The sequence below is a fragment of the Sinocyclocheilus rhinocerous genome, unplaced genomic scaffold (genome assembly GCF_001515625.1).
Source record: "Sinocyclocheilus rhinocerous isolate Xijiao unplaced genomic scaffold, SAMN03320098_v1.1 scaffold603, whole genome shotgun sequence".
NCBI lineage: Eukaryota > Metazoa > Chordata > Actinopteri > Cypriniformes > Cyprinidae > Sinocyclocheilus > Sinocyclocheilus rhinocerous.
This window is the reverse complement of record NW_015656630.1, coordinates 1232671-1240434: the sequence shown is the minus strand read 5'-3', so window position 1 is coordinate 1240434 and position 7764 is coordinate 1232671.

The following is a 7764-nucleotide window of genomic DNA, read 5'->3' as shown; positions in this document are numbered from 1 at the left end:
GGGGCGGGATCGGAAAAGATCCGCGAGCCAGGACTCAAACTCGGGATGCCTGAAGTGCAATGGCGCTATATGTTGGCACGCTGCCTACTAGGCTACTGCCACCAACATAATATGATTTGTGATATGTCATTTAGACATTAATATATTTTGATTATGATTAAATACACTGTAAAACAATTTTCTATCATTAAGCACCAAATAGAGTACATCAGGCACCAAGCTGTCCAACTGACCCTCATTGCGATTTTAATTTCAATGACCCAGGTGTGACATTTTAGGGTTTCTAGAACATCTCCATTGTATGGCATTATGTATTCACTTGTATATTGTTAGGACAGGGTGTACAGGGCTGTTCATTGCAGTCTATCATTTATTTTTTAATCTAGCACACAATCAATGCACCCACAACCCCAGTAATGTTAGTCCAGTGCCTCTAATAGGATCTCTATTAATGTTATGTGAAGACGAGTGAAAGTGACCTTTTCCTTTCTCAGAGAAAAATTTGTTGCACATAAACAACACATGTGTTCCTTTGATCATTGTGTCATTAGACCACACATTATCATGAACACATTGAGTGGATGAAATTATGGCAGCTAAATTCAGGTTGGTAAATAACAGTGTGATATAAGCAGGGTACGAAATATTAAATAAATTAATATTTCTTACTATGCATGAGATGTTTTTTTACACTAATTTTGTAAGGATGTATTTATTTATTTATTAAAAACATTTAGTAGTGATGTTATGTTGCTGTTTCTGTTTGCTTTACATTATTTTTTATAAATATTTATTTATAAAGAAAAGTCATGTAGTATGTATGTATTTATTTATTAATAAATAAATACAAATCGTATATCACAGTTTTTGTCTCTTTTACATTTATAAAAATAATTATTGATTATTTATTCATTTATGAAAAACCGCTTATTATGTTGGACTTTGTAATAAAGTTACAGGGCAACTAGTTTTATTTCCTCTGCAAAGGCCATTTTTAATTCCATTCGGAATCATGAGCATTCTATTGGAATAATGTTGTTTAAAGGCTTGACAGACCAGTGGATTCTAAACAACTCATATCTAGGGCAAAGATGCAGTCCATCACGTGCTCATGTTTATTTGTTATCTTTAGACAGGATGTTGTGGTGTCTTGGGTGAAAGATGCTGAGTCTCTATCCATCAGAGAGGTCAGGCTGCAGAATAAGGCTTGTCTCCTGGAGCAGAAATGAAATGGTTTAAGTGGTTTGCTTAAGGGCACGCTAGCGGTACACAGTGGCCATCTCAATGAGATGTCACAGAACTAGCATGCCAGCAGCGATGCTCAAACTCCCGACCTTCTGGATGGCAGCCCACTACTTCCTGTTCTTCTATAGTACAGTGACATTATCAACCCAGTACTTTTAGGAGTATGACTGAGAGCTGAGAAGCTCGACACTGCTTCAGATCTGCACTGGCCACTGTGATCTCAGACAGGTCAATGATGGAGAGGGACGAAATGTTCCAAAATGCTCTTTGTCCTCTGATCTCCACCACCAGTTGCTGTCCTCATCCATTTTTCGTGCCCACATTCTGTTGGGCTTGCTCCGTGGAGATTTACTCCAACCAGAATTAATTTGCTCTGACTGTGAATTCTGTCAGCTTAGCGCAAAAGACATTATTTTTTTTATCCTAAAGGGATAGTTAACCCAAGAATTCATTACTTAATAATCTTTGCGTAAGTCCATATAATAACATTAAAATGATACATGTATTATGCATAAAATGTGTGTATATAGTTATGCATAATATAAGCATCATTTAACATTATTAACTGGGCTTATATAGTAGTAGTAGTAGCAATAATAATAATAATAATAATAACTATTATTATAAATAATAATTATACATAATTAATTGTAAACAAATAATAACTAATATATAATAATCATACATAAATAATAAGCACATTGTCACAATTCGCTGGAGCACGGGAACGAGGAAACGAGGATACGTGGAAATTTCACAAAACGAGAGTCTTTAATAATCCAACAGGGAGTCACAGAGCACAAGGAAGATGTTCACAACAAGTAGACCCGACAAAGGAAGACTGAACAAACAGGAACTTAAATACAAGGGATAATTACTAAACACAGGTGCACAGAATGACTAATTAACTAAACGAGGACAGGAACATGACCAAAAAAGGGAACAGAAACAGGGGCAAAACATAACAAAACAGGTCTATGATCCTGACATATCGCCCCCCTCCCGGAAGGCGTGTCCTCGCGCCATAGAACAACAGAGGCAGGTGGAGCTGGAGGAACGAGGGAGCCCGGCGGAGAGGAGGGAGCTAGGAGCCATGGTGGAGTCGACGAGCCGAGGCGGATTTGTGAGCCTCCAGGCTTTCAGGCCAGAACTTAGGAACGGGAGCCCTCTCCTCTTCGGTGTGGCACAGTCGCTGCACCATACACAGCTCACCCTCAGCCGCGGTGCAGCTCTCCGTCAGCAGTGGGCACGGGCATGCGCTCCGCTCAACGGGGAGATGGTGGGCTGGGCACTGGGTCCAGAGTGACAGACGGTGATCAGGGATCCGTGTCTCGCCAGTGTCCACTCCACAAAGGCAGCAAAATTCGCTCGAGGACCATCTTCAGACGACAGCGCTCTGCAGGAGATGTTTAAACTGATGTCGTAGAACACACAGAGCGCGTCGTCGGGTAGTTGGTTAGAGCAGCGAGGACCAGGAACAGTCTAGTATGGCCCTCGAGCGATCTCTCCCCCTGCTCCAGCAGGAGGAGGAGGTACTCCGGACGGGTGAGGGGATCCATGGATAACACAACCGAAACAAAACACTGAGGGAAAAAAACGGAAGGTAGACACACGGAGGTAACTGTATTCGGTCAGGTCTTCTGTCACAATTCGCTGGAGCACGGGCACGAGGAAACGTGGAGATGTGGAGATTTCACAAAACGAGAGTCTTTAATAATCCAACAGGGAGTCACAGAGCACAAGGAAGACGTTCACAACAAGTAGACCCGACAAAGGAAGACTGAACAAACAGGAACTTAAATACAAGGGATAATTACTTAACACAGGTGCACAGAATGACTAATTAACTAAACTAGGACAAGAACATGACCAAAAAAGGGAACACAGGAACAGAAACAGGGGCAAAACATAACAAGACAGGTCCATGATCCTGACACACATAATAAGTACATAATAATAATAATTTTCTTTATATTTAATAATAATTTATTATTATTAAAATTATTTATTAAGCATTTGTTATACTTAAAAGCAATTCATTATTATAATGAATAGTAGTATTTAATCATTTTCTTATTTATCTACTTATTATTATCATTATATGTAAATTTTAGAGCTCATGCAAATCTTTTAGTGAATAATTTACCTTCACTTACATGCTGTTATTTTTTTTTTGTTATTTGGAGTTTTGTGGAGTACAAAAATATATATTTTATATTCACATTAATATAAAACACTTTATTGATCTAAAAGCTAGTTTTATGTTCCAACTTTGTGGTACATCTAATTGGACCATGAGGTATACTTTGAAAACCTGTCAACAGTGTTAGTATGAGGAAGAAGTTAAACTGACATTGACCTGTGTCAACAATGCAATCCCACTCAGCCCACTGAGCTGCTGTATTGTTTGAGTAAATAAACCTTGATGGATAACCTGGTCACGTCTGTTATGAAAATATCTGTATCAAATACTCCCACACGCATGGTTGCTGTGGCCCTTTTCATCAGGTTGTATATGTGGTGCTCTATTCACAGCAGGATCACAGTTTCTCCAGCATTCCAGAACACTCAGTTTGACCTATAGAGAGGGGCCAGTAAAACTGTCTTTCTCTCAGACAGGTCAGTCTCTAGGGGGCTCCAGCACCTCTCCTGCAGTGATGCTGTCAGAAACGGAGTGGCCCACAGCCTATCAGCCTCTCTGCACACTGACCTACAGCACAAACCTACAGCAGTATGTGTGCCGATATCAGAGAACTATTTATTGCGGTCAACTTATGGTGTTATAATAATAATATATTTTTCTTATTTAATAAGAAGAAGAAGAGGAAGAAGATGAATGTATGTATTTGTTATTACCATTATATATAGTATATATTAATATTATTTAGGGAGGAGGACAACAGACAGAGTCCAGGGTGGAGACGACGGAGGGAGGAGCCAGGGAGGAGACAGGAGGGACTTGGAGCAGGCGGAGCTAGGCGGAACCCAGGCCACAGCCATGATGGCGCCCCAAGGTGGAGCCAACGGAGGGAGGAGCCATGGTGGATGAAGGGCTGACGGCTCCAGGGGCCCGACCGACGGCGGCGGAGCAGGTGGTGGTGGAGCCCGAGGTGGAGACGGAGAGCCAGGGTGATGCTGAGCATCCAGAGGGCCAAGGCGGAGCAGATGGCTCTGGTGACCGAGGCGGCGGCGGGGATCCGGAAGGCAGCGGTGGAGCCGGAGAGACAGAGGACCAAGGTGGAACCGGAGGGACGGGGGAGCCTGACAGAGCCGGAGGGACGAGGTGTAGCCGGAGGAGTGGAGTCCTGAGGCGGCAGATGTATGTATGTATGTATGTTATTAAGTTATTGAGTGGAGATTTATTTGGGAAAATATCTGGATCCAGGTTTAACGCATTGGCTAGTAAATGAGACCCAAAAACACACAAAAATCAATGTTGTTTAATATCATTGACGTCATATAGGTTTTATGCTGAAATTTCTGGGAATTCAGGAAGTGTTCCAGCAGATATGTAAATCTTGTCCAGGTTAATGTTGCCTTTACACAGATCCTCACGCAGCTCAGCTAAATTTAGGCGTGGCCTTTAGCCAGATATGGTTGGCAGGCGTTGGGTGTAGCGGTCTGAAGCAAGCTGGACAGGCTGGACAGGCATGATTTACTATCTTTCATTAATATGCATTTATGTATTTATAAATTTTTATTATTTAATAATAATAATAATAATACCGCACAGATGGTGGGCTGATGGTGAGCTGAGGGGCTGCCAGGAGACAGCGGTAGCGATGGTGAGGACTGGTACAGAGGTGGTTGGAGAAGGAGGCTGGATGGGAGTTCAGGATGATTAGGGGGGTTAGAAACGGTGTGTGCTGCCCACTTCAAGCACCGTGAGCGCCAGCGACAGGGGAACAACCTCAGTGGTCGTTATAGTATAGGCATATAGTTCAGGGCAGAGAGATAATTCCAGACAGACGGACAGTTCAATATAGATGGACAGTTCAGTTACGACCTCCGTGGTCGTTTCAGGACAGACAGATGATTCCATCACAACCTCCGTGGTTGTGACGGGACAGACAGAAGATGATGGCGGGAGAAGACAAGGCATATCCGCATATAAATCCTCTGAGCACAGCCTCAGCTCACCCCTGGCGCAGTGGGCGGGGCATTCCTCCGCGTCCTCGCTCCCTACTGACACTTCCACCGTTCCGTGTCTAGCAGCTGGCTCGCGCACCTGGTCTGACGATCGGGGCTCTGGCTCCGGGGCGATCCTCAGATCTGTCGCACTCCCAGGCGATGGCTCGCCGGTCGCGGCGGGCTCTGGCTCTCCGTCAGCAGTGGGCTTAAACTGCTCCGCGAAGCGGGGTGATGGCTGGCTGAGCTCTGGGTCTAACATACTTTAACCAAAATAAAAACTGGCAAAACGAAAAAACAAAACGCGGGAACACACCTTTCATTAATATGCATTTATGTATTTATTAATTTTTATTATTTAATAATAATAATAATAATAATAAATGTTATTCAATAAGAAAAATGTTAAATTGTTAAATTATTATTTTTAAATAATATAAACAAATACATTAATACATTATTAACAATAATAATTACAATAACATTTATTTATGTATTTATGTATGTATGTATGTTATTAAGTTATTGAGTGGAGATTTATTTGGGAAAATATCTGGATCCAGGTTTAACGCATTGGCTAGTCTCTGGCTCTCCGTCAGCAGTGGGCTTAAACTGCTCCGCGAAGCGGGGTGATGGCTGGCTGAGCTCTGGGTCTAACATACTTTAACCAAAATAAAAACTGGCAAAACGAAAAAACAAAACGCGGGAACACACGCCGCACACTTTCACTTTCAGGTCCAGTCTTCTGTCACGCTACGGTGAGATAAACGCACAAAGAAGTTGAAGATGAATGAAAATAGTCTTTAATAAATCGACACGGGGTAAATCCAGGTTAGAACAGGCTGGAGACACATGTAGGGACGTAGTAGAAACACACAAAAATCAATGTTGTTTAATATCATTGACGTCATATAGGTTTTATGCTGAAATTTCTGGGAATTCAGGAAGTGTTCCAGCAGATATGTAAATCTTGTCCAGGTTAATGTTGCCTTTACACAGATCCTCACGCAGCTCAGCTAAATTTAGGCGTGGCCTTTAGCCAGATATGGTTGGCAGGCGTTGGGTGTAGCGGTCTGAAGCAAGCTGGACAGGCTGCTCTCTGGGCTGTCGTGTGGCTCTGAAGTCCTTTTAACTGGCGTGTAAAGAGAGGATTCATTTAGAGCCTCTGTCTCTTTGGCAGCTGACAGCGGAGCTCAGGGGAGGATCAGAGAGCAGTGCTCCCTCTGCTGAGCCTCTTAATCACATCCATAACTATAGAAGACTAGAGGCACACACTCACGCACACTTTTGTCTGTAGCCAAGAACACTTGGACACTCTTGAATGCAACCACTCAGAAAAGCATATTCCATAATGTATGGGAATTCCTAATTAAGAGTAACTCTCAGTAACAGTTTTGAGTCAAAAGGTATTGGTTTGTATGTTATTTTCAAACACCTACTGTCTTAAAGGGGACATTGGATGCAAAATTCACTTTTACATGGTGTTTATATATAAATGTCTTAGCGGTGTGTGGACACAACTACCCTACAATGATAAAAATCCATTCACTCCTTTTTTTAAAACCTAAACAGTCTCAATTATCAACCCGTTTTGATTTTATAAACAGTATGATGTCATACTACTCAGGCCCCACCCACAGCTGCTGACGGACTGTCCCTTATTAGCATATTTCCGCCCTCAGCTTGTTGTACACTGCTCGCCTTATTCTCCACACTCGAGCAGCTGTAGCGACAACAATGTCTCGTAAGCAGTACATGTGTTTTGTAACTGGATATAAAAGTGAACATAAGAGTCTTAATTTTCTCCTGACATCAGAGCCACTGGTGATACAGTGGAGTAGTTTTGTTTTTCATGGTAATGCGCCACCGAATGCAAAAAATTTTTTTTTGTGAATGTTTTGTTCACTTAATTTCCAGTAGCATATTTCTGATACATTATAGATTTTATTAATGTTAGGTCCTGCAATTTTTAACTGCAGTTTATCATACAATTTATAATTGAATTATTAAGTAATAATTGCCTCTAATTATTCATTACTTTTTTTTTTTTTTAATTTAGACAACAGCTTACATTATATAATCATATAAATGTTTTATTATATATACATTTTAATGTTACACATTCTATTCTATTCTATTCTATATAGGTTGTTTAATGGCAGGTTCCCACTGTGTGACAACATACCTCACTATACCGGTAGGTCAACATATGTTCAATAAACTGCATGCTTTTTCCTCTTGAACTATAATGCGAAAAATATTCTATAAAAATACAATATAGATTTGTTTTTAACAAAAACTTTAATGTATGTAAGATCATATTCAGTTGCTATAAATTGCAATCATGTCACAGACTGAAAAAGCATGCAGGATCCTCAATTCCTCTTTTCT